The following is a 21,322-nucleotide window of genomic DNA, read 5'->3' as shown; positions in this document are numbered from 1 at the left end:
GTTTTCACACACTAACAACATATCCTGTAGAATTCTGTCTGTGATATTTTTATCTGCGCAATCAGAATGAATTTCAGGAACCAAAAAGTCTGGCCCCAAAATGGCAACTAGACATTCCGCTTTGGTGACTGTAGCATTGATTTAAGGAGCCATTTGGCACCTAGCTGATGTATCTGAGTTTTTAATATTGCTCACCACTGCATCCAGGCACTGGTGCAGAGCCTGCATGGCCTCTCCTGGTTCAGTTGTTATGGAAGAATAGAACTCAGTGTCATTAGCGTAGTGATGGTAACTTGTCCCAAAACTCCTAATGACCACTCTCAGTGGCTTCATTAAATAGCACCAAAGACAATGCTCTGCCACACCCTATAAGGTAGTTAAAAACATTCATTCCAAGATCTCAGTTTTCATGCCAGGTAACAGCCTGGACCTAGGCACATTTGCTCAGACGTAAGCTCTACTTATTTCAGTAGGACTAATTCCCAAGTGGGCAGCCAACTAAAGAGTACTAAATCTAAACACTGCTTGCACACAGACAATTGCTGTCAATGCAAGAATAGACTCAAATGCACCTGCTAGCTTCCACTTCTCCTTAAAACCACATATCCAGACTCCTCATTTACACCCACACAAAAAGCAGGACTAGACCAGGCAGCAAAATGTTCTTTCCCTAGGCTCAGTGTCAACGTGAATTACTTGAATGGGCTAGCTAATACATGAATTGAACTAATCCTTTTACATTTCTATACCACCTTTATTCCATGTTGTAAATAAAGGTGATGTATGCAGGCATCTCTGAAGGTCAAAAACTGTGTAATTCAGGCAGGCCTTTTAAACCTGAGATTCTTTGCTAACCAGCTTTTCCTGATGTCTGGCATTCTTGCTTTTATGACAGCATTGTACTTTGTAATATTTTTTAATGAAAATGTCATTTATAAATACTTCAATAATAAACATATAGTACATTACTTGAAATGCATATTTAAATCCTGTGTGTTTTATTGCTTTAGAATTGGCATGATATGGCCGAACCAGGTCACAGTCTAAATCCTGGCAGCAATATCCTGTACTAAGTGAAGCTTCTAAGCCAGGCATCCCCAACCTTCGGCCCTCCAGATGTTTTGGACTAAAATTCCCATCATCCTTGACCACTGGTCCTGTTAGCTAGAATTATGAGAGTTGTAGGCCAAAACATCTGGAGGGCCGCAGGTTGGGGGTGCCTGTTCTAAGCAGTCTTCAAGGGATAGCCCCACTGCAGCCATCCAACTGGTAGGTTACAAGGAAAACTATTTCAGGAAGCATTCCATCCCAGAGCTGTATACATGCAAGGTCTTTCATAAATCACCTGAAATAAATTTTGGTAAATATTCCAAACCATCTACATCCCTTAATACACAAGGTCATGCCTATACAAATACTTAGTACCCAGCCAATGTTGCACAGCCCTTCTCTTAAAGACATTGGCAAACCATGAGATCTGTTTCTGTTTTTTAAAATAAAACCTATACACCACAGGCATGGCAAGAAGCATAAAGAGAGAGAGAACAAGATAACCCTATCTTCCAAGGTGAAGGGTTCAGGGCTGAGATGGTTAGAGGACTTGTGGGAGGTGAGGGGAGATAGCAGAGGCCATGCATTTGACAGCAGTAAGAGGCAGAAGTTCAACAGGTCAGTTTTTGCCTATCCGTGGAAAGTTGAACTAAACCTTCTGAACATATGCCTGTCACACTGAAAGCATAAAACAAATGGGGGAAACAGTAGCTAATAGTTGCCAATATAAGCATGCCAAATAATGTATCATTTCCAGCCCTGTGGCAATAAGATATGGTTGTGAAACCCATGGTTTAACCTGCTTCCTCCCTTCCTCAATCAGTGAGTTTAATAGGAGCATTATAAGAGATACTGTATCCATCTGGTCCACCTATCCACCTCAATGACATACCAGCCACCTCCCGGATTGACACACACAACGCCAATACGATGCTGGCCATACTTGTTGATGTTTAGTCGTTTAGTCGTGTCCGACTCTTCGTGACCCCATGGACAAGAGAACGCCAGGCACCTCTGTCTTCCACTGCCTCCCGCAGTTTGGTCAAACTCATGCTGGTAACCTCGAAAACACTATCCAACCATCTTGTCCTCTGCCGTCCCCTTCTCCTTGTGCCCTCCATCTTTCCCAACATCAGGGTCTTCTCCAAGGAGTCTTCTCTTCTCATGAGGTGGCCAAAGTACTGGAGCCTCAGCTTCACAATCTGTCCTTCCAGTGAGCACTCAGGGTTGATTTCCTTCAGTATGGAGAGGTTTGATCTTCTTGCAGTCCATGGGACTCTCAAGAGTCTCCTTCAGCACCCCTTCATAGATCACTGCCTTGCCGTGGCGAAGGGGCTTGAAGAACTCAGAGAAGCTATGAACTATGCCGAGCAGGGCACCCAAGATGAACAGGTCATAGTGGAGAGTTTTGACCAAACGTGATCCACCTGGAGGAGGAACCGGCAAGCCACTCCAGTATCCCATGGACAAAGACAACAGGCTGGCCATACAAAAGGTACCTAACAGAGCACGTCAAGTACCATGAACAAGTCAAGCCACATGCTACAGGCAACAGTAATTACCTAGCATCTTTCTCAAATTAGGTTGCCCTGTGGAAGGAAAACACCTCCCCAATCCTAAATGTAGCAATTAGCCAGACTGATTGCCAGAATAATTCATTTAGGCCTTTGAATCCTACATGCCGTTTAGGGCCTCGTCATGCATTTTTGTCATATATGCATTTTTAAGTTGTGAATGCAGCAGACACGTGAAGAACCCTTGCATAGTACTGGCATTCTTATAGAGCCTGAATTAACTGCAATTCCCTGTGGCAAATCTAAGATTGCTGGTGTGCACTTTGTAAAAATGCACCTTGGGCACCTAGACCTACAGCATAATCAAGTGTATCCCAACAGCACCTCCATGAGACTGATCACTTTCGTTGCTTTTCCTATTTTGCAGGGCGAGAGACCAGCCTGAGGCCAGTAAATTTCATGGCTGATCAGAAATGTGAACCCAGCTTTTACAGCTCCACAGACCACTGGAATGCAAAGTTTTTGGAGGCAGAGGGAGATCAGATAATCTAAATGTAAAACTAGAAGAAAGCACTGGGAAGGAAATAACTTAAGAAACACAGTGGTTGGATTTTGAAAATGGCTTGCACCATCTTTTACCGCAGGAGAGTTGAAATAAAGGATGGAAACAAAAACAGCAGCTGGAGAAACAGGACTTAGCAAACTGTTTTATTATTCCTATTGCTGCAAGAGAAGTAATTCATTCATACTTCTGGGGACTGGGCTGGGTTCAGAGCTGGCCAAATGTGTTTTTTTCTGCAAATACTGTTTGACAAATGCAAGCGTGGAATTTTTCCCAAGCTCCTCTTATTAATGAGTGTTCCCTCTCTGCCAATTCGGTGTCAGGCCATATCAGTTAATATCAAATAGTTAAGAGTTTCTGCCAGTCTTCACGGGCTTTCAGGCTCTCTTAATCATAGTGGGTGGGCTCTCTTAATCATAGTGGGTGGAGTCTTGGGAAGGAGCCGAAACTTAACCCTTGGTAGTAGGTGGATTTCTCAAGCAGCCGCCACAAAGACAGGCACACAGAAGAGAGGTGTCGGAGCGAAGTGCGTTTTGCAAAAGGCAAATTATGCTTAATCCAGTCACCCCATTCCAGTTGCATTATCCAAGCGTGAATAAACCCCTTCCTACACCCTTCAGGGGTGTGGAGACACCCAGCTGAGAACCACCCAATTCCCAGCAGATTGCCATCACTTGCTCAACGCAGAAAGATGATGTCCCTCGCCTGTTTTCCATCCTCGGTGCTAACGTGTTCTTACAAGTTGCGACTCATGCCAGCCCATTGAAACAGCCTGGAAGGGAAGACTGCAGTCGTCTCTCAGGTGCCAAATACGGCTGGAGGCTGCCTTTAATGACCAGGCACACAGCCTCCTAAAAGCATTGGGACTCCTCCCGAAGGGCCAAGCGCAGCCACGGACACCACTTGCAGGAAGGAAGGCGGCGCAGAGGTGGAGGAGAACACTCGCGATTTGCAAGTTCAACAGAGGCTCGAGAGCCCAGCAGGGCTCCGCCGGCAAACAAACCGCGCCGGTATCCCTATTTTTCGCCGCCCGCGGGCCGAGCAAACCCACAAGCGAGCGAATAAGACAGGCAGGGCGAGCTCCGAGGCCGCTTCCGTTTTGTAGGTCAGGCCGGGAAACACCTTGGCTTCCCTTCCCTTTGGCCTCGAGCCGCTGCCTCCTTAATCCGACCAGAGCAGCGCTTCCCACGTGTCCGCGCCGGTCCCTCGGCGGCGACGTCGAGAGCGGCAACAAGGACCACTGGAAAAAGTGCCCGCGGTTCAAGGGATCCCAAGGAAAGCCCACCCACCCAGGGCGCTCGGGTTATGCCCAGGTGGAGCCGGAGCTGCTCTCCGGAGGGGGGGGGGGGGAGCGTGCGCTTCGCATGCAAATAGCCTGGATGGGTGAGGGAATCGCGCCGTCCCCCGCCCTCCCCAAAAGAGACCCCCCACACACACACACAAACAACCCCGATCTGTCACAACACATCACGTCCTCCACCAGCCAAGCCATCGCTTTAGTTCAAAAGAAGGAAAAACCATTAGATCAGGATGAGCCGGACCAGAAACTCCCCACAGCGAACCATGCTCTTCTTCAAGCAAGGTTTCTGTTGGGTGTTTTGTTTTTGAGGGGGTTTAGAAGAAGGTTATCAGTGGAACTGCAACGGTGAGAGGAGGGTGCCCTACTCTGACCTCTATTGTTATGACTATTTCTATTATGACGACGACGACGACCAGCCCCAGCAGCCCTTCCCCGCCGTGTCCCAGAGTGAAATCTCCACACCTCACTTCTTACTGCTGGTGCGTTAAGGGAGCGGACGCTCCTTCTTAACTGTCCTCTTTCCCCGCTCAAAGACCCCTCGGTCCCCACCAGAGAGTCCCTTCCTCGGCTCCATCCTCTCCAAGCCTAAGTCGCTCCCTCGCGAGGAAGTGGAGGGTCCGGGGCGGAGAGCGCGCCGTTTCCAGCGCCGTCTCCTCCCCGAGTTCAACAGGCCTTTCCTCCCCGGGGTAAGGGCGCGGGAGAAGGGAGGCGCGCAGCGACGAGAGCCTTACTTACCCTCTTCAGCGAGCCGGGCTCCCTTTCGCGCCCGCAGCAGCAGCAGCCGACGAGCGAGTGCGCTAGAAAAAGGAAGCGGCTGCCAGTGTGCCGCCCCGCGTGGCGCGGCCCAGCCTTGCGCCCGCCCTCCGGGCCGGCCTCGGAACCCGCCCGTGGGATTGGCCGCAGGAAGCAGTGAGTCACTGACTCCCAGCCGCCGCCGCCGCCGTACACACGCCCGCACGTGACGCTGGGGGACTGGCCCTTCCTCTCCTCCTCCTCCTCCTCCTCCCGGCCGCAGCAGGCAGGACAGGTGGAGGGCGGGAGGCGGAGCGAGCGCCCACCTGAGGGAAGCGGCTGCTGCCAGAAGCCCGGACTCCGCTCCTCGGGCCGGTTGGGCGGGAAGGGGAGCCGAGGAAAGGGCAGCAAGGGCGCCGCGCTTGTTTAGGTCTCTCGTGGCGGAGGGTTAAACAAAACACTGTTTTCCAGCTTCAGGGCTGCCCTGCGGTCCAGTGGGAAATATATCCAGCAGACACCTCTTCCCCAGTCTGTCGCCTCTTCAGTGGCCCTGTTGCCACAGACCCCCCAAGTGCCCTGTTTTCCAGGGACTGTCCTAGATTTACAAAAGCCATCCTGATTTGATCCCAGAATGTCCCGCTTTTTCTTAGGGCGTCCCTATTATCATTTGAGAAACGTTGGAGGGTATGGAGTCATCGGACCCCCTAAGCCAAGGAGATAAGTAACTCTACAACCTTTAAAGACATCTAAAGGCAGTCCTGGATAGGGAAGTTTAAAAAAAAATGTTTTATCATGTTCTTATATATATGTTGGAATCTGTCCAGAGTGTCTGGGGCAAGTCAGATGGGTGGGGTTTAAATAATGGGGGGAAATGTCGTTGTTCAGAGTTCAGGACCAAAAAGAGCTGCCCGCTGTGAAAAAAAAGTACTTAATCATACTTGTTTTGGTGTAATTTTTGCTGTTTGCATGCAAGTACAATGCAAAAAGAAAGAAAAAGGTTATGGAAATGCTTCATCTTCAGGTGGTGTCCTACTCTGTCAGACCACGCATTGCTGAACTTGTCAGACAAGTTCCTTTGCAAGATAATGGCCATAGCTTTCTTGCTTTGTTGGCAGCCCATGAGGGGGGCGGGAATATCATGTTGCTTTACAAGTGCCTGGAATCTCTTCATCATTTGGAGGCATGTGTGGCATGCAGCTGTCTTCTACTTTGGCCAAACTGTGTCGCTCTAATGAGAGCTTACCAGCTATCTGCTGGAGAGGATGCACAGGATGGGAGGATTATTATTACATGTGGTGGCAATGCCCAGTTGCACAAGACATTGGTGCAAATGTTTTCCAGGCTATTCCTTCCATAGCGCAATAACATCTTCCTCCGGAGTGACCCAGGTCTAGCAGTGTTATTGCACTTTCCAGAAACCATGCAAAAAGTGTCACACAAAACAAAAACCAAATTATCCACCTAGTCACAATGGCAAGTCTGGAGTTGGTCCATCACTGGAGATTCCATTCCCATTTCACTCTAAAGGGATGGTGGAATGCGACATGGTCATTGGTAGAAAGCCACAGAACATAATAGGCAACTTTGAAGGGTTGAATCCAAAACATAATTCTCAGTTATCTGGTTTCCATTTGATTGATTGATCACAAAACAAATTCAACAATCAATCAATCAAATTATTGTGTAAATACCTTTACAATGAACAACAGAGAGGAAGAGCAAAGCTTTCCTCTGAAATTACACCACATAACCTCTAAACGTTTACAGCATAAAATTTTTACAGCATAGTTTTATAATTAGAAAGCATTAACATAGCTGAAATGGAGCTACATAGCTGCCAGAGCAAATTTGGCTACCAGGTGTGTAATTTGTAGAGCTTTTATTAGCTAAGAATTTGTTCTGTGACAACAAGGAGCAGTTTCTGTCCCCCCCCCCCATCTTATGGACTGGTATTATATGTAAATATTGACCTTTAGTTTAAACATGTATAAAATACTTTTATCTTTTTGTAAACCACTTTGAGATTTTCTTTTACAATCAAGTAGTGATGTATATTATGAAATAAAAGCTCTCTGCAGGCACCAGTTGCTCTCAGTGCTATTTTTCTGGAAAAAGAGGTGCCGGAACTCAACATGAACGCCTCCCTTGTTCTCTTATCATGAAAATGGTGCCCACCTGAGAGGTGCCGGAACTGAGTTCTGGTGAGTTCTGGCTGGGGGGAAAGCCCTGGTTGCTCTTGGCCAGGGGTAGGAAACCCAAGGCCCGGGGGCTGGATGTGGCCCAATCGCCTTCTCAGTCTGGCCCGCGGACAGTCCTGGAATCAGCGTGTTTTTACCTGAGTAGAATGTGTCCTTTTATTTAAAATGCATCTCCGGGTTATTTGTGGGCCATAGGAATTTGTTCATTTCCCCCCCCCCCAAAAAAAAATATAGTCCAGCCCACCACATGGTCTGAGGGACGGTGGACCGGCCCACAGCTGCAAAAGGTTGCTGACCCCTGCTCTTGGCCATGCATGTCTGCCTCGTGCACCTCTCCTACACCTCTCCCATGGAGTGAGGAGTTCTATCAGCAGCATCTCTTCACTTGCAGCCTTCTCACCCTCCTCTGCAACACTTTCTCCTTTCCTCGCTGGCCGTACATCTTCCGCTGTCGATACTCAAGGATTGATGGAATCAATTAGCAGCTGGACCTCAGTCCCAGCCGTCTCATTCTTCCGTAAAGAGCCGTCTTCCTCCTTTGCTTCAGCTACCAACTGCTTCTCTTTGGAGCCCAAGCCTCTCAGCTGCTCATCCATTTCCTGGATCCCTTCAGCCTTGGTGTTCTGAAGCTGGACTTCTGGAGAACCCTCAACCCCTTGTAGTATCTGATAAGGCATGGCCCCCACCTCCTCACATGGGATCTCCTTTTTCTTTCCAAGGATGGTCTTAGACTCCTCTGCTTGCCATCCAACTGCTTGTACTGCTGCTCCATTCATTGGTATATAGCATTCAACTGCTGTTCAAACATCTTAGATTGCTGGCTCTGCTGTTCCATGAGCTGCAGGCTTTGCTGCTGGAGCATCCATCTGAATTGTTCCAGGAGTGTTGCCTTTTCTTCCTCCAGGTCAACTCAGGCACATCTCGCTCACAGATCCTCCTCCAGGAAGCACGAATCCCACTTCTAACACCAGTGTTGCACACCACCCCAATCTATGAGTGGTGGGATATTCCAAGGGTTCCAGGTGCTAGCCCAGTGTTTGGTTTCTTTGGAATGAGGGACAGTGAAAATGGTGGTGTTTTATGATATAATATTTATTTTCACATATATACAGCCTGAGCCCAAGGTGGAAAGGTTCACAGCCTTAATACCCCTGAAAGTATTGCTTCTCTCATAGTCACAGCCTTTGAATCAAGCAGAAATTAAGCACGCCTGTCTCTCTAGCTGCTGCCTGCTTCTAGCTCAGCTCACACACAACTGCAGTAGTTATTTCCCTTCTAAGTACAAGCCAGGTAAGGGCATCATCACTTATTTTGTTATACTAATGCCCTTAGGTCCTTTGGTGGCAACTATCACTATTCTCTCACAAAGAAATTCCCTGGTAGTTAAACAACAGATTTTAACCCTTGCTGGATCCAGGACTCCAGGAATTAGAAGGGGCTCAGGCACCATACAGACTAACTCCCCAAACTCACAACACTTCCTCTCTCTAACAACACGTTGGATGGCCATCTGTCATGTATGATCTAGTTGAGATTTTTGAATTGCAGGGGATTTGACTAGAAGACCCTCGGGAACACTTCCAGCACTACAATTTTTTGATTCTACAAACAGCAGACTAGCAACTTCCCTGTAGAGAAATAAGTTAACAAAGTTAACAAAGACATCAAAACGTACACAGTTACACTTTTAACTCAACACCGGTACAGTAACAGCTTATTCTTTTAGAGCAAGTTTTCTGTCCATCACAATGCACAGGAAGCTCTGGGCAGTTTCCTACTTAAAACATTTCCCTGCCCCAATTACTAGTATTTACCCATTAAGGTGCTGTTTACCAGGCCTGTGCAAAGCTTGTCTGAGGCCCAGGGTAAGAGTCTTGTTAGAATAAAGTTATAAACTCAAAATAAAAAAGCAGCCTGTCCTGGGGGGGGGGGGGGAGCCAGCCATCTTAGCCCTATGAGGCCTGGGGCAAGTGTACCTGGCTCCCCTCTGCATGGTCCTGCCATTTACTGTAAACAGCACCTTTATGGGGAAATAGCATGCCAGGAGAGATGCTTTCGTCTGGAAATTAGCCCTGGGACTTAATCTGTATCATGGTTCTGCACTTCTGCTTTTCCTTCCAACGAACTGCAGCTAGCTTAAGTGTACTTTTTGTAAAAGTGTATGTGTGTGCTTTCTACAAAAGTATGCACATAATATTGTTACACACCAGCCCAGTCTGGTGAGAAATTCCAGAGGACCCATGCACTTTCTCCAGGGTTCAATTTCCTGGGTATGGAGGTCAATGGAGACTGTGGTGTCTTTAAGATATACAGTGTATGGTTTCATAAACAACCTGAGCATTGGGGTGGAGCAGCTCACAGCATACACACCCCAGATTATCTTGCTTCTTCATTAGATAGCCACAGATGCACCTTATGCTCAGAAGAGAGCAAGACATGTGTCTGTCTCCAGCTCCTAGCATCCAGCTTTCAGCTCACACCTGCAACAACTCTCCTACCCAGCCCAGGTTTCAGCTATTGTTCTCCACCAAAGGTCATGTGTCATCAGTCCAGGCGAGGGGAGTGGGGAAAAGTCCCACCTCTCTTCCTGGAGAGCACCATTGTCTTACTGCAGCTTCTGCAACCTATCTCCTTCTTTGAGATCCCGATGAGATCCCTTATCAATTAACAATTTTTAGCTAATTGCTAAAAACTGGAAAAAAGAAACTGCCAACAAAAAAAGAATGGCAAGATAAACTGTTAGAGTATATTGAACTGGCTAGATTAACAGAGGCAATTAGAGATCACACTAGATAAGAGTTTCAAAAAGCATGGGGGGAATGCAGAGAATACTTCACAAAACAGTGACCTAAAATACATACCTGGACTTGTTTCGATTAATGTCTGCAGGAGACTTTGTGGACATTTAAGTTATAATTAGAAAAATCTTAATTATTCATAAAGGAAACAGTTTATAAGAAGTAAATAAGGAGGCCAGATACAGGATAAAGGAAGTCTTTTATTTGGTTGTTTGTATTGTCGTATGTTATGCTCACTATGTTCATGTTTAATGAGGGTGGTTTAGTGTATTGTTATGTTGTAAATAAAATTCCAATAAAAATTTAAAAATTAAGCTGTCGATAAAAATTGAGACAGAGAGAGAGAGACTCCTTCTGTGGCCAGGTAAAGTCATTTTCTTACAAAACAAAATGTCTGACTGGTTCAGCAACCTCTTCTACTAGATTCTCACCCTTGCTGGATACAGAATCACTGGCCTGGAAGGGATCCAATAACATCATCCAAACGGACTTCCACAAACTCGTGACACTATGTAGTTTGACCCTTGGGACAGATGCAGAGCAATCCAATGTATGAAGGGATGGTCCCTGCTCCATTGAAAGAAGTTGTAGTGCGGCATCTCCCAAATAAACTGGATTTTGACCTTTGGGATTAGAACAATCAACCTGTTGCAAATACCCTATTGGGGGAGGTGGTGGAGAGGGTTGTGATAGGACAGCTACAAGCATTATTGGATGGCAGAGATTATTTAGATGCTTTCCAACCTGGCTTCAGGACTGGCCATGGGGCTGAGTTGGCTTTGGCTACCTGGATGGATTACATTTGCAGAGAGTGGGACACGGGGAGTACAACGTTGCTCCTGCTCTCTCTCACATATACATAATATGTATTATGTGAAAACCCTATATATATATCTATATCTATCTATCTATCTATCTATCTATCTATCTATACACACACACACACGGGGTTTTCACATAATACATATTAAGAACATCATACGCTACCATTCTTATGTTTCTGTGACTTCGCATATCAATAAGACGTTATATCTCCACTGTCTGAACTGTCCACTTGTTTCTAACATGACACAAAGTATAAAATATAAACCTGAAAATAACATATTCTTGTTCTTCTGTTGCACGAGATATAAATCCATCTCGTATTGGACAAGAAATAAAAGTATTTACTTGTAATCCGAAAAGGGTTTCTATTCTTCTACAAAAAACCTCATCGGTAGAGGCTCTTAGTCTAGCAGGTAATTTTGCCATTTTGGCATAGTCCATTAGTTTGTTGCTCCGTTCTTCTTTTGTGAGTATTGCCATTTCCTTCCACTTCCGCGCATATAAAATCCTTGCTGCAGTTGTACATCTCTCTTAAGCTGTTGATAGCATTGGCCATGGTATTCTCCTACATCAGTTCCAGGGAACAGGAGTTGGTAGCAGGAGGGTTAGATTTTCAGAACAAGACTTCCAATTCCAAAATTAAGCAATGAGACAGCAGCAAACACCCCATTAAAACAGAAGTGCCAGAATTCAGTGGTGAGATGGATGAGGAAAACAAGCTTAGCTTAAATCCTGGTAAGAAAAAGGCACTGTGGCTGAATGGTTCATGTGTCCAAGAATTTGGTCAGTTGCTTGCCTTCGGATGGACTTGCGCTCCCTGTACAGGAGTAGGCGGGCACTCCAGAGGTGCTTCTAGATCCAGCTTTGTCACTGGAAGCTCAGGTAATGTCAGTGGCACCTGGATTTCAGGGAGATGCCTTTCAAATTGCTGCTTCCATTGAGAGGTAGAAAAACACGTCCCATTTACAGAAGCCTCCTAGTTTCAGACATACCTAGCAATTGCAAAGCATTTTGGGACATTTCAGGTTTCTATTTAGACTTGATTGAAACTGGGAGCCAAAAAAGGCAGAAACTGACAGGCTGAATCCACAACACCCCCAGATGGGATTCTTTGGCATTAACCCCAAAACTGAACAGAATAATAAAAACCATCCACAGTATAAGTGATGCATAGCTCTTCATATACATTCCAGAGCAGTTCCTGCTTGTGTCTGAAAGCTTTTGACAGTCACAGGTATGATTAGCAATGGAAGTTGGGGGCACGGAAAGCTTTGGATAAAAAAGCATGGTCCAAAGAAATACCAGAACTCACTTGCATCATAAATACAGGGTTCATTTTCTCCCCACACATATATAGCATTCGAGCAGCAAAGGGGGCAATCCTGTGCACCATTTATTGGAAGCCAGTCTCACTCTGTTCTGAATCACTTCGCACATTAGTGTGACATGATAGACATGTTTAGAATAAGTATCAGGAATGTATTTCACTAAATGCTACAATCCTTTAAAGGCCCAGGATCAAGTTTTGGACCAGCAGAAGACAACAATGTTGATGTTCCCTATCTGAGAATGTGTTCCATATTCACTGATCACACCGTTCATTGTACAGTATCAGACACCTTCAGACTACTCTTCCCTCTTTGGAAGTTTCCCAGTACCAGGAGCAATTTATTTTCAGTCCTGCCCTGTATTGGAATGCAGGCTCACTCCAACCTGTCTGCTTTTGCTGATTCCAGCCTCCCAGCAATCCCTTTGTATAGAATAGGCTAGTCAGAAATTTACTTTCTCATTGGTTGTGCCTCTTCATGAGTTCATATCCTCGATCTAACCCGTTTCCCCTCCCTTCCCCCTCTTTGCTTCACCTTCCTGCTTTCATTAGTGAATTTTTACTACCTTGGGGGCCTCCATATGTTTAGACTTTAGCTTCCACCCCCTTCCAGCCACTGCCTTTTTAATTTTCTACACCAGGGTTGACTGACCTGTGGCCTTCTGGTACAGTGGTACCTCGGGTTAAGAACTTAATTCATTCTGGAGGTCCGTTCTTCACCTGAAACTGTTCTTAACCTGAAGCACCACTTTAGCCGCGCCGCCAGAGCATGATTTCTGTTCTCATCCTGAAGCAAAGTTCTTAACCCGAGGTACTATTTCTGGGTTAGCGGAGTCTGTAACCTGAAGCGTCTGTAATCTGAAGCGTCTGTAACCCGAGGTACCACTGTATTGTCATATTGCAACGCCATCAACTGCAGCCAACATAGCCAATGGTCAGGGATGCTGAAAGTTGCAGTCCAACAATATCTGGAGGGTAACACGTTTGCCACCCCTGTTCTACACAGAAACCCCAATCCAGTATTATCTGATGTTGATCTCAGCTGTTAACATCTCCAAGTTATACCCAACTGAAAAACATAAACTGATCAATAGCTTTATTTCGATTTGTGACCCCATTGCAAATAAAAAAATGCGCAGGGTAGAGTCTGAAATTCAGTGTGCTGAGCAAATCCCTTGAAGAGGGAAATGTGTGGACAATTGTGGAAATTAATTAGTTTTGCTTTGTCGGTTCCAATGTTATTCCTATTCACAGGGCTCTGTGTGAAGTTTTCAAGATTGGGGTAATTATCTTGTCCATTGGAAATTCCACTCTTCAGGTAGTTTTAACCCATGACATTCTTTTCAGAATACAATGACTCATTAGGTTGAAGTATTTTATAAGATGTGTGTTTTTCCATAGAAAAATAATCATCACTAAAGGAGGTTTTGAATTAGCTTTGCTGGAATCCTTTGAAAACCCAGTCTCTCTCTGTATGTGTACAAGGGGGGGGGGGAGGAGAGAATCTGAAAAAGGAAGAGAATCTTAAAATTGCAGTCTAGAACACATTAGGAAATGTATGGGAGATCAATGAAGAAAACAAAACTGACTTTAAAAGCATGCATTCACTAACTTTTTTACAAGTAGAAGTCTAGATGTGTACAGTGGTACCTCGGGTTACATACGCTTCAGGTTACATACGCTTCAGGTTACAGACTCCGCTAGCCCAGAAATAGTGCTTCAGGTTAAGAACTTTGCTTCAGGATGAGAACAGAAATCGTGCTCTGGCGGCGCGGCGGCAGCAGGAGGCCCCATTAGGTAAAGTGGTGCTTCAGGTTAAGAACAGTTTCAGGTTAAGAACGGACCTCTGGAACGAATTAAGTACTTAACCCGAGGTAACACTGTATATAAAAATGATTAGCACTCTCACCTGGGCTTGGACTTGCTTCCCTTTGTCTCCCGCAAAACTTCCAGACTTGGGACCCATGATTGTGACTTCATTTCTCACCAATGCGGCTTTAACTCAAACTAAAATTCTAAGACACTTGACTTTCTTAAACAAAATGAGTTCATTAGCCAACCTAAACAAAATGACAGCCAAACTAAAATCACTGCTAGAACTTTGCTAAAAGCAGACCCACTCTACTTCTCGCTGTGCTACAACAAACTGTACTTATTTCTTTTCTGTTGCATTTTCCCCATGTAACTGCTAACTTGTTGTCCTTAGGGAATGTGATGGGATGATGAGCTGCTTGTGCGTAAAAGCTTAGTCCCCCAGAGTTTGGCCTGATTATCAAAGCTCTGTCTATAGCGGAGCCCCTTAAGCATGACTCCCTCAATCGCTGGCAGAATCCGACAGTGGGCGTTTGCGGAATCTCTTCCAACATAAAAGCTCCTTAACGGAAACGCGTCTTCTGGATTCTCGGCGCGACAGTTTCCGGCGAGGGGTGGGTGTCCCTATAGGAGGTCCTGAAACTTCCCCACTGTTTTCGCTGGAAGTGTCCCTGAGCCATCCCTCCGACTCGCTTTCCCTTGGAGCTCCTTCTCTCCCCCTGCTAGTTCCCTCCTCTGCTGCTGAGTCTCTCCTAGCCTCCGTGAGCCCTTCCACCACCTGCCCTTCCGATGGCAGTTCCCTGACAGGGAAGATGACATCTTACATGCATTCTGTACAGTTTCCAGACAGTCTTCAAAGACAGCCTCATGTATAGGTCCATTAATTTTCTAAGCTGGAGCATCTTCTAAACCAGTGGCTCCCAATTAGCTAATTATTGAGGACCCCCTATTTTTCAAAAGCCAAGCCACAGACCCCCCTACTTTCTATGGTAGTTACCTGTGCAAAGCATTTTTTTTGAAGAAAATGTGGGGTGGCCCCTAATAAGCAAAGGATCTTTGGTACAGTAAAAAAACAGACCATTAAATTTGTGATATTACCACAACTTGCCTATCCCCAAACAGTAGGAAAAACTTGTCTCCACTACAACTGAATTTAAAAAAGCAATTGTGTCCCTAACTTGCAAGTGTTCTATATGCAGAAGGCTATTTATAGGAGAGAGTATTCAAACATGCTCTTCTTTACTTCTAATCTGAGATGGTAAAAGGTAAAGGTAAAGGTACCCCTGCCCGTACGGGCCAGTCTTGACAGACTCTGGGGTTGTGCACCCATCTCACTCAAGAGGCCAGGGGCCAGCGCTGTCCGGAGACACTTCCGGGTCACGTGGCCAGCGTGACATCGCTGCTCTGGCGAGCCAGAGCCGCACACGGAAACGCCGTTTACCTTCCCGCTGGTAAGCGGTCCCTATTTATCTACTTGCACCCGGAGGTGCTTTCGAACTGCTAGGTTGGCAGGCGCTGGGACCGAGCAGCCGGAGCGCACCCCACCGCAGGGATTCGAACCGCCGACCTTTCGATCGGCAAGTCCTAGGCGCTGAGGCTTTAACTCACAGCGCCACCTGCGTCCCTGCAATGGTACTGCAATCTGAGATGGTAAAAGGTAAAGGTAAAGGTACCCCTGCCCGTACGGGCCAGTCTTGACAGACTCTGGGGTTGTGCACCCATCTCACTCAAGAGGCCAGGGGCCAGCGCTGTCCGGAGACACTTCCGGGTCACGTGGCCAGCGTGACATCGCTGCTCTGGCGAGCCAGAGCCGCACACGGAAATGCCGTTTACCTTCCCGCTGGTAAGCGGTCCCTATTTATCTACTTGCACCCGGGGGTGCTTTCGAACTGCTAGGTTGGCAGGCGCTGGGACCGAGCAGCGGGAGCGCACCCCGCCGCAGGGATTCGAACCGCCAACCTTTCGATCGGCAAGTCCTAGGCGCTGAGGCTTTAACCCACAGCGCCACCTGCGTCCCTAATCTGAGATGGTACTTTTTAGCAAAACTTTGCAGCAGATGGTTCTGCTAACTGAGGGATCTTGCACCTTCAAGACATAGGTGTAGGCTTGGATAAGGCTTGATAAATTATTGGTGAAGACTGAGTAGAAAAACAGCTGGAATTTTGTGATGTTGGCAATAGTTGTCGTGGCAAGACAGTCCAGTATGCAACCTGAGGGCCGCACACAGCCCTTGAGGCCTTTTTTTTTTTTTTTTTTGCAGTCCTCAGCAACATTTGATGCCTCCCATCCACCCTGCAGCCCTCGTGTGGGTAAGCAAGTTGGGCTTCGGGAAGGAGGCAAGAGGGCTTTGGCAGGATCCTAGAGTCCCTCAATCTCTTTCCCAAAGTCTAGTTAGCATAGGAGCAAACTCCTGGGGACCGAGGGGGCTTCAGTTCCCCCATAAAATATTTGAGGGGGCCAGGTCACCCCAAAGTTGATGGGCACTTGCCATTCAAATGGTGTGTGTACACCATGTAAGGTGATTGATTATGTGGGGCAGCGTTTACCTGCCCCCCCAATATTTTAATCAAGTTGGCACCCCTGCTAGATCTGCACAGGTTGCTGATTTGTTACTGGGCCAAGTTATATTAGCATATACCGGTACACCCTTAACTAACTTGTAAATTAACTAAACATCCTTAACTAAACACCCTTAACTAAACATGTAAATTAAAATGCTACAATGCTTACCTCTGGATCTTTGGCATGAGAAGCAGGACAGGCAAGGCTAGCATGCACTGAAGCACTTTGTTTACTGCAAGGATGAAAAGTGCTGCTTGCTAGCAATCATGTGGGCTGGGATTCCTTACATTCTACGCGTTCTATGCTCTCAGCTGCAACACCAAATTACAGTTCCCAGATGCCATTTCTCCCTACAGTAAGTAACCTCTGGCACCATTGCTTTGACAGTAGCAGACAGCTGGATAGACACATTCTCTATTGTCTTAATTTCCTTGCTTGCAAAGAAGGTGGAGAAAAGGAACGTGGTATTTCCGTGTCTCCTTGGTTTTTTGATGACAGCAGCAGCCTGTGTGCTTTTCCTCTGCAAATGAGAAATGCCTACTTTCAATGGATTCATTCAAGCCTTCTATGAACACACTGAAGAGCACTAGCCACCTGTTTGCAGCAAAGGAGGAATAACCTTTCCATTCACAGTCTCAGTCAAATGTGACCTTCACACTAAAGCTCCACATTTCATGTATTAAGTACTGCACATCAGTTTTAAACACCTTACTATCAAGTTATTCTGCCTTGCACACAGGGCAGCAAGGGATAAAAATATTGCTGTTTGGGCATGATTCATGACAAAGTTATACTAATCTACTTCCCACATACAGCTTTCTCCACCCACCCTCTCTCGATTTTGCTAGGATTTAAACTGTGAATATGTACTTTCCTTCTGATTTTCTTCTTCTCCTCCAAGCCCCAGGGCATTCCCGTTGCCTTACTGGGAAATAGTCCAAACACTCCCATGCTCTTGTCATTCCAAGCCAGAATCACGCAAATGTCTTCGTAACTGTTCATATCAGGAACGTGGGAAGAGAAAGCAACACCTGCAGCTGTGGAGTAAACCAAGGTTTACCCGGCTTTCTCTCTTCTCTTCAGCCACAGCAGATGCTGTAACTCTCAAGCCGTTTGACTTCACCCCTGAACAGTGGCGTAGCGTGGGGGGTGCAGGGGGGGCCGGCCGCACCGGGCGCAACATCTAGGGGTTAGGGTTAGGGGGCGCAAATCCATGGGTTAGGGGGCGCAAATTACTTGCCTTGCCCCGGGTGCTGACAACCCACGCTACGCCACTGCCCCTGAAGTCTTCAATTGTCTTGTGAGACAGACAGATGCCAACAACAAGAAGACCCTGCTTACCCTCTAGTTCAGATGGCAAATATGGTATCTTGCATTCAGACTCTCTGTGCTTTCTTTATAACACTGAGAGGCAGGGGATGATTGGAAGTTTTAATTATTTAATTTAAACTATTATTTCAACCAATTCATTCATATTTAATTAAAATAATTATTGTAATTATCTGTTGCAGAGGCTTAGCCCCCTTAATGGGAATGTAAACTGAGTGGTTAATCTGTTTAAAAGTGGGCCATTCTGCAATTGCACCAGGCCACATGGAGAATGTGAACCCTTGCCTTGGACACAGGACATTGTAGGGCTACAATTCTTATGAACTATTCCATGAGGAGCGCTGCTGCTTCCACTTCATTGCACAGGAGTGTTCCTCTGGCACAATGAAACCGCTCTAGTCTGGAAGCACTCTTTTAACTAGTTTATTCCACGTCCCAGATGAGGGATTCCTCATCAGAGGACGACCTGAAGGCCCCATCATTACATGAAGCCCTGAATTAGGCTCAATATGGGGGTGAGGAACCAGGATTCTCAGAAGAAGCTAAAGAAGGAATGTCTGCACCAAGGGAGATTCTGACCTCTGGCACTGAGGCAAAAGAAGTCAAAGCCTGAGGGGGAGATGGCACCTCTGGGTGAAGATAGCTGATAGGAGTCATCTGAGGTCAGGGGTTGAGTCAAGCAGCTCCAGCTCAAAAACTTTAATGCTAGGCTGGAAGAGAAACACCATCTCTGTGCCAGTCTTCTGCTTCATCTGCTATCTGCCATCTAATCTGCCTGTTGTGAACCTGACCTGGGCCCGTCTTGCCCATGTCTTTATTTGCTCCTCAATTAAATGAGGAAGACAAACAATAAAAATATTATTTATGGAGTGATATGAAAGCAGAGGTAGTATATGTATTGCTCAATCTTTTCAGGTGCTCTGCTGCAATTCAAAGAGGAAGAAAAAGAAAATTATGGATGCAAATCAAAGGAACGCTGCAGAGATTACTTTCCTTTTGTGTTGTTTAGAATTCCAATTAATTTTGTTCAGTTGATGTATTCAGATGTGTCTCGCCTAGATGCACTTCAGGATAGTCCTACTTAAAAAAATATTTATATGGGAAACATAAAATTCCTTTAAAAACAAGTAGTAACTAGGGCACTTTTTCCAGCCTTTAAACATGGTTTTATTGAATTTCACTAGTGAGCTCTGAATTCCATGCAGAGTGGGGTGGCAGCATCTATAACTAGCAAGGAAATAATCATATTTCAACAGTGTACTGTCACCAGTAACTGGAATAGGGCCTCCCACCTTCTGTAATTGCTCTGTATAGGGCTTGAAAGCTCTCCTACAGTTTCGGGCCACAGGCCACAAATCAGACAGAATCATGCCATGGTTTCCTTCCCACTCCAGATTTTCTCAGGTGTGTAGCTTCTTCAAAATGGTTTCTTCCACTGAAAGGTGGGAAAAATTTACTACTATGTCTCTGGGTGATTGTTGCTGCTTGGATTCTCAAAAATCTGTGTCATTTAGTGGGGTTTCAAGTAGAATTTGGTGAAACCATCATTTTATGACACAGTAGAATTGGGCCCTCAATTTCCCCCCAAAATGCCCCTTCTCTTAGTGTTCAAGCCACAGGGAATTGTTGTTTGCCCCTTCCAGCCGGAGCTGGACCTGTTTGGTCAAATCTGAAAGCTTCTTAATTTTAGTTGAGTAATTGATGCCAACCGCCAATGCTTCATTAGCTGTTTCAGTGACTTTGGACAACTGGGTTTCCTTGCGGTCAACTCTGGCCTCCAGCAGCTCGTAAAATATTTTCACAGATCTTGAAGAAGTTGTCAGACAGATCTGACAACAGGAAATGTATCGCCTCATCCTTCTTTGATAATCTCATGCCCTTCAATGCCATGGTAGGGCCTTCTTCCTCCCCTGAAAGCTCCGGGGTAGCCAAAGTATCTCTAGGTTCAAAATACAATCTTAAGTTTCACTCTTTAGTTAGCTGCATAGAGATGCTGTGTAGAGATGCTAATGTGAGGTACCGTCAGACAATTCAGAAGAGTGATTGAAGGATGATTTGACGCAGTGAGGAGAGGCGCAACAGAGTTATGTTGCCATCTTCATTTGTTGATACCATGCCTCCTAAGTGTGCACATTCTTTCACGTTCTTGGCATAAATGAGAGATGTCTTAAGACGCCCATGCACGGTGCAAGTAACTCTTTCTTGCACTGAAATAAGAAAAAATCCCAGGCTGATAAGGAAAAGGAGGTTAAATTTAGGCAGATAAACACCACTGGTTTCAGCCACTAATAAGCACTTTCCTAAATTGCAGCTGAAAATTAGATCATCCTAGGTAACAACTGCACTAATATAAATTTCTGTGCTGGCAAGTGTAATATTTTTACTTGTTTACATAGCTGGCCACATTTCAAATCCGCATGTCTCTAAGCTAATCCGCATTGTAATATTAGGTCAGACTTATATATAATTTAACAGTGTTTCTCCCAAACTTTAAGTGCATTATATATTAGAACACTCGGTCGCTGGCTTCCAAACTGTGGTTGCATTGCAGCTCTGATGCAGCACCTTCCTGTACAAGGAACCAATGCACTGCAAGGCACTGTTGGGTATTACAATAGCAGGTGCTGCAGGTCTATAGCTGACAGGCACCTAGCACAATGGGAGGCCAGATGCATGCTTGCATTGACAGTAACAGTATGCTGGCAAAAGGTCTTTCCTATTTCATGTTGGTTAATGCAACACTTCTGCACATTCCCACTTCTAGTGGGCTGACAGTCATTACAACACAAAATCAGTGTATAGTCCCTGAAACACAACCAAGCTTTTCAGCCAATTCTGAAATGTAAACAAATTTACTGTATACACCGAGAACTTCTCAAGACAGAAATATTTCAGGTTTGCACCCAGATCCAAACAGACTTGCTTGCAGTGCACAGAGATTTCAATTAATGTATTTTTCCGTGTATAAGACTAGGGTTTTTTTAAACCAAAAAATTAGGTTTAAAATTGGGGCTCGTCTTATACACGGGTAGTGCTGAGGGGGTCTCAATTTGGAGTCCCCCAAAATAAGGGGCATCTTATACATAGGGCCATCTTATACATGGAAAAATACAGTATGTCTTCCTGCCTGCCAAATAGAAGGAATAAGCAGTTCCAATAAACAGTACACAATGTTCATTTTGGAGGTCAGATGTGGGAAGATGAAGAAGCCGCTGAAGCTTTCACCTTGAGTTGCTGGGAGAGATAGTTCGCCATGATATGACTTTAGATATAATATTGGGAGGTTAACTGTGCTTTAGAAAAGCTCATTAGA

The 21,322-nt window shown here is 45.7% G+C and overlaps 1 protein-coding gene across 1 annotated transcript in view; it reads right to left on the bottom strand.

The window, feature by feature from the left end:
* ELOVL7 (ELOVL fatty acid elongase 7) overlaps positions 1–5,583 on the bottom strand; it is a 45,160-nt gene extending 39,577 nt beyond the window's left edge. Inside the window, exon 1 of the mRNA XM_083703721.1 lies at positions 5,162–5,583. The gene's annotated coding sequence lies outside the window, so the exon portion shown is untranslated. The remainder of the gene's footprint in view (positions 1–5,161) is intronic.
* Positions 5,584–21,322: the final 15,739 nt, after the last annotated feature.

This window comes from Podarcis gaigeae (assembly GCF_964106915.1).
Source record: "Podarcis gaigeae genome assembly, chromosome: 11".
Classification (NCBI taxonomy): Eukaryota; Metazoa; Chordata; class Lepidosauria; order Squamata; family Lacertidae; genus Podarcis; species Podarcis gaigeae.
The sequence above is the reverse complement of the archived record's forward strand: the minus strand, read 5'-3'. Positions and strand labels throughout refer to the sequence as shown.